The sequence below is a fragment of the Gossypium raimondii genome, chromosome 3, assembly GCF_025698545.1.
Source record: "Gossypium raimondii isolate GPD5lz chromosome 3, ASM2569854v1, whole genome shotgun sequence".
Lineage (NCBI taxonomy): Eukaryota > Viridiplantae > Streptophyta > Magnoliopsida > Malvales > Malvaceae > Gossypium > Gossypium raimondii.
Window position 1 is genome coordinate 55,117,712 of NC_068567.1, and position 7,191 is coordinate 55,124,902.

Genomic DNA, 7,191 nt, shown 5'->3' on the forward strand with positions numbered 1-7,191 from the left:
GACTTTGTTTATTGAGTATTTTCAAGTGTCAATAGATTAGGAGGGTAGGTTTTAATCTTCAAAATGGAGTCTTAACTCTGAAAACTTACAGCAAAAATTGTCCAAATGATCAGCCTTATACCTTAGACAGTTGAATTGAGTTCAATAATTGCTTGGGGCCACTAGGAGGGAAGTTGCACAAGTTGACCAACCAAGTGGTTCGCCTTCTTTAATCACTTTAATATATTTTGCACTTCCATTCAACGTATACATTCCTCTTTACCCTAAAGCAATATTGAAAATTCAGATATAAGTGTGAATTTGATCTAATCTTATGCTGAGTCTTTTAAATATAGTCTGCTTTTATTAGTCAATTCACTTTATTTCATTTAGTATATTAATATTTAATTGTATTCTTGAATTTTGTAATTACATTAAAAAGAAAAAAAAAGAATTTAAATGAGTGATACGTGTTTTCAGATTTTGGCAACATCCTCAGTTGAAGGGTGTGATTAGTATTATTTCTAAGAAACATTTTTAGGACAAAAATATTCATAAATAAGTTACTTTTTCAGAGAAAAAGTATTTTTTCCGAATAAAAAATTAGTCTAAACATATTTTTTTGTTCAGAAGTTGAAATTTTTAATTCCTCCTAAAAAGTATTTTTAAGAATCATTAGAGAACGAAAAAGAAAATTTTGTTGGCAAGACACGTATTGATTGGCGTAATGCCTCGTACTCTATGCACTTTAGGGATTAATCTGAGAATTGAATGCAATGCCTAAGTGAGATTGAAAATTGGGTAAAATGCATTTTCTTTCTAAGAATAGACTAATTTAATATGGCGATGCCCCTTGATTTCTGGAAAATAGAAGCTACTTTTGTTTTCATTTCTTTTAAATGAAAATTACTAAAATAGTTGAATTTTTAAAAATAATTTGTGGAATATAAAATTCAAAATATATAAAAATTAAAGAAAATCCTAAATAAAAAGACAATAAGAAAATTGTTTTAATTATTAAAATTAAAATAGTTGAAAACAAAAGGTTTTTCAACTTTAAATTTAATTAACAAATTGATTTTCGTTCATTTCTATATCCATATTATCATTTTAAGTTTGATTGAGTTGGTGTTACGAGTCAATTAAGGATCAACTTAGATAAAGAAATTATAAAATATCTTTTATAATTAAAATAAGTTATATTATATGAGAATATTTTAATCTTTTTCTTTAAACTTAATAAAAATGTGCACGCAATTAGATTTTAGCTCATACTATTTGTATCAATATGATATTTACATTTTAATTTTATTATGTGTACTTTATTATCTCCTCAATTATATATATTGATAATGTTGTTGACCGAGTTGACGTTACAATTCAACTCGAAACTAACTCAAGATTGATAACAATACCGTGATAAACAATTATAGTGTCTTTAATATTCTTAGTAAGATGTATTAATTTGTTTAAATTTCTTTTACTCACAATTTAGAATATTTTTATTTTAATATCGTATATATTTCATGTGTTGTTATTAATTAATTTCAAACCATGAATTTCGTTATTTATCGTATGTTATTTTAAAATTAATTTTATGTTCTAAATATATAATTTTACACATACACATGTGATAGAATTTCTTTTATAAACTTAAGGCCTTTTAATGCTCGCTTAATCTCAATATTATTTATTTAGCTTTCTTTTTATTGTAAAATATTATTTGGATAACCTAAGCTGCGATTCAGTTACATGTTTGCACTGTGCTGGCCCTTTGCTTTACTTACCCATATTAACCTTTATTATTATTATTATTAAAAGAACACATGTCCACTTACCCCTTTTCACTCTATGCTATATAGGCAAGTAAAGTGTGATTCCTTTTCTTAGGTAAACAATTTATAGTTACAGTGAAGTTAAAAATAATAACCACACTGAATTGTAAAGATGAGATTAAATACTGTAGTGATAAAATTAAAATTAACTGTAAATTATATGTTTGGATTTGATTGTAATAGTGATAGGGAGATGAAAGTTTAAAAGGATCATTAAGGACATTAAATTAAAATTAGTGTAGGTATATAATAAAAATTAAAAAATTAAAAATAAAATATTAAATTTACATTTAAATAGAAATATACTATTAAATTTTAGTAAAATTTTATTTATATTTATTAATAAAATATACTAAAATTCATCTAAAAATAAATAAAATATATTAAAATTATTCTCCAAGATTCCATCTCACCGTGACTAAAAGAGGATTTAATTGTTGTGTGAATCGATTGGAAATTTTATTAATTGATTTCTTTGATTATATATGAGATTATTAAATTAGTATATGAATGAAAAAAATGTGTATAAAAGTAGCGAGGATTTGATTAAGATGATAAAGTTGAGACTTTTAGAGATAATGATTCTTAAATTTAAGTTCTACAATGTATGAGTACTTTTCTAAATTTATTTTTATAAATTTTATATAAAATATAAAAAGACAAAATACCCTCATAATAATATATTTGTTATTTTGTAAAAAAAATTGGCATTTTCCAATTGAGTTAATATTGAGTTTGCTTGTGATACTAACTCGAAAATCTAATATGAGTGACGAGGATTAATAATGTCTATTGGCGATGGTCACTCAATTTCAACTCAATAAAAAAAGAAACGATAATCAAATATTGTGAATTTAATAGTGTTTGAGTTTATAAACAAAATTTGTATATTAATGGTATATTATCAATAACTTTTATATTTACAGTTATTTTAGTATAATTTTCGTAATATTTTAATTTTTAGGTTAGTTTTTATTAGATTTTATTGTAACAGCTCGTTTTTGAGTGGTGTCGAAAACAGTGGTTTTGGGGTCACCAAATTCGACGAGTAAGTTCGTAAATATTATTATTTAATATTTATGAGTCAAATGTGATTTTTAAAAAGGTTTTTGATTTAATAATTTATGTTATATAAGTGATTTATTAAGTTCAAATGGTTTTGGAAAATAAGGTATCAGGACCTTGTTTTTATAAACTGAGCTGTAAATAATATTTACGGAGTGTCATTAAGGTGGTATTAAAGTTTCGTTAAGAAATTTTAACCTTTTGATGGTTAATTAATTAAAAAGGATCAAATTAAAAAAATGCATTCTCGGGACACCGTTCCCGTAAATTGGACTCGTAAATATTTATTAATTAGGTTTCGATTAAGTGAATTTGCTTGAATTAAAAGTAATTAAGTATAAGGACTAAATTGCATATAAGGTGAAAGTTGAATTATAGATTAAAGAAAAGTAAAAGGACTAAAGAAGCAATTATACCATTACTCATAAATGAGGCGACATAAGTGTTTATTATTAAAAATTTAAAGTTAAAATATATGATATTACAATATTATATCTTAATGTTTAAGTATATATATTATATATATTATATTATATAATAATAAAACAAAAAATAAAAGAAAAGAAATAGAGAAAGAAACAGATAAGCAAAAACGAAGTAGGAGAAAAGAAAGAAAGGAGAAAATTAGGGTTTCAAAGTTTCAAGTTCAATTGATCACTCAATTTAGTCTCTTTTCTTTTAATTTTTATGTTGTTGGAATCTCGATATTAAATACTACCCGACCCATGTCAAAATTTTAGAAATTATTGAGTTTTTAAATGTTGTTAATGTTGAATAATTTTAGTATTAGGGATTAGATTGATAGATTTTTAAGTTAGAAGTGAAAAAGGATTGAATTGTAGAATAAAATGTAAATTTTGAGTAATAGGGACTAAATTATGAAAATTTGAAATTTAGGATTTAAGTGAAATTAGAGAGTTAAATCTAGTTTAAAGTGGAAATTGAATGAAAATATAGAATTGATCTGTGAAGAAATAAAATTAGTCTCGAATTAGGGACTAAATTGGAATTTAGACAAATATTGAGTAAAAATTAAAATATTAAATATGAGATTGAATTGTGTTGTACTGATGAATTTTAATTGTTTTAATTCCGTAGCTAACGTCGTAACAGAATCCTCGACTAAAAAGGGGAAATATAAAGTCGACAAGGAATAGCTCGGAATTTCTGGTTTGTATTTCTATAATCTAATTTAGTTGTTAATTGTTATAATTCAATTTAATGTATATGGTAAGTGTTGAGATGAAAATTATTGTGTTTTGCAATTGAAATGAATTGATTTAGTATGTGATGAATTTATTGAGTTTATATTGATTGAAATGGTATATACATTGAATATATCGATTATTTGAATTGAAATGAATATTGGTTGTATTTGAAAAGTAAATTGAAACCTTATTAACTGTATCGGAATAAGTCGGATATAAATGACATGCCATAGGATTGGAAGAGTTTAGGGATTTCTTCGACTTCGAGTCGATGAAACACTAGGTGTCAATTTACTACTTCAAATATATTTGATGAGGCACTGGGTGCCAATTTACTTCGGTTTAGTCGATGAGACACTGGGTATCAAATTATTACTTCGAATTATCTGATGAGGCATTGGGTGCCAAACTGGTGTATTTGGTTGGATCCGTGTATCCGTCTGAGTCTGAGTCGTGTTAATAGGGGTAATTAATTGAAAATTGCATTATGATTGATGTTAGATTATATTGTATGTGAAATGAAAATGGGACAATGAATTGAAATATGGATTGAGACACATGAATTGTGTATTCATGAAATGGATATGGAATGAACAAAATTATTGTTTAAATGATATGTGTATTATATTGTGAACAACTATTTATATAGCAAATATGAGAATTGAGATATTGTGAAACAAATGAAATGTGATATGGTTATTGAAATAATTAGATGGTATATTTGTGATTTCATATTTCCTTTATATTCGGATTATAGAAATACCACTGAGTTTTTACTCAGCGTACGGTTTTGTTTCCCTTGCGCAGGTTAGGTACTTAACTTTTGATCGTCGATTCAGCATCCAACAACGATCCCGAACTCAAATGTGGTGATGTTTATCTTTTGTGTCGGCATGTACCTAGGGTGTCTAAATAATAGTTATTTTGTGGTTTGATTGTAAATCAAGTTATAAGTTTAATTTTGGTTGGTTTTATACATATAAATATGTGTTTGTTTTTTAAGTCATATTATGGCATGATAAATTGAACTAAATCTAGATAGGTGCATGTGAATTTAATTCTATGTTTAAGTGCTCATGAACTAAGCAAATTGATTTGGATTTGGCATGTTTACAAATTGGACTTGAATGATGTTTTATTGGTATGTTTTGATGATATAATTGTGGTACCTATGAGGATACATTGGCTAGGCACCTAGGATGATTGTTTTGACATATTATGGATGTGTTTGATTGTGTTTTGAATTGGTTAAACGAATGATTTTTGAGTTGCTTATTTTTCAAGCTTGCAGGGAATGGTAAACTTGTTGTTAAAGGTACATTTTGACTCCACACGGCCAGACACACGGGCGTGTGACTGGACTGTGTGAGACACATAGCCTGACCACACGGGCGTGTGAACCCTGCAGCTTTGAAAATTTTTAATATTTTACGAAGAATTCTCTGAGTTTTCGAATTAGTCCCGATTTGTTTCTAACACGTATTTTGGGCCTCGAGGGCTCAAATAAGGGGCATTATGTATGAATTTAATTGGTTTTTGACCTGAATATTATGTGATATCAATGTATAAATTTATATCTGTTTGATCAATAAGTTCCGGTAATGCTCTGTAACCCAGTTCCAGCGAGGGATACGGGTTGGGGGTGTTACATTTATAGTTTTTTATAGACTAATTATGTTTATTCACATTTTGGTTATTTTTCATTATTTTAGAATTAGTTTGGATATAATTGTTATTTTCTTCTCAATAAGTCTAAAATGAAGAATGAAACAGTTAGAGCTTTTAGAAAATTTGGCAATAAGTAGTCTGCTCTAATGGAATTCTTTGTTCAACAATAAAAGCAAAAAATTTAAATGTTTCATGATTAAAAGCTTTTGAGAAAAAAGAAAGAGTAAGAACTCATTTGGAGGCGAAAAGAAAACTCTCTTGCATTAAGGGAAACTTTAAGCTTGCCATGACAAGGAGATCGGGAGAGCTTAACACAAATTCATCTTTTCTCTCTCTAGATTATTTTCTTTTACTTTTTATTGATGTAAAATTGTTTGAATTTTTTTTTGTTGGTGTTTTCGCAACTTAAGATGAACTAAACTCTATTTTAGTGGAATGATTATTGGTCCTATATATTATTTAATTGATTTTTTTCTTTTCAATTGTTTTAATCTATGTTAATTAATTGTTTAGTCAAGTGCTTATTTAATTTGCTTGCTTCATCCTCAGGTTGTAACAATTTTGATAATCTTAAATTATCTTGGAAAAGAAAGTTAGGTTTGAAATCTAGATTGAATATATTAGGATTAACCCTAGTTGTGCTAATGAATCAGTTAATTTGTAGCTAGAATAGGAATATTCCTAATACCCTACTCAACTCAATAGGCTTTGTAACACCCCTCACCCGTCTCTGTCGCCGGATTAGGGTTACGAGATACTACAACAGTTAACAAGTAAAAAACGTGCAATTTCAATTTAAAATTTAATTAAAACAAGTGTTAATAGACAAGTGTTCATATAACATGATATTCATACCAAAAACAAGCTTAAATCAAGTTTTAAGATACAAAGAGTTAGACTCGAGCATGAAAAAGGACCAAATTATAAACTTTTCAAATCTTGCACAAAGTATTTATATCTTCGTAAGAGGTATCGATATTTTGTTATTAGATATCGATACCAAATTAAATATCGATACCATTTTGACATACTACGGAATTTAGAAAAAAAAATTAGTTCAAAACATTTTTATCGATACATTTTTGGAGGTATCGATTTTATTAAAGATTTATCGATACTAGTGAAAAATACCAATACCAATTTGGCATTCTGTCAAAATTTAAACTGTTCATTTGGTTTGGTATCGATACCTTGATCCTTTTTATCGATACTTTCTTCAAAATGGTCAAAAATCATAAGTTTAAAGGTTCAATTCATGCTCAAGTCACCTATTACTTTTAAGGATACATACATACATACACATCTCAACTTAAAAATACAAGCCTTTAACCCAATTCTCTTATGCAACTAGCATGCAAATATCCATTCCCTAAACTTATTTAAGCACACCCCAAAACATATGAAAACATGCTACATATTTAAATTTAACCAATATG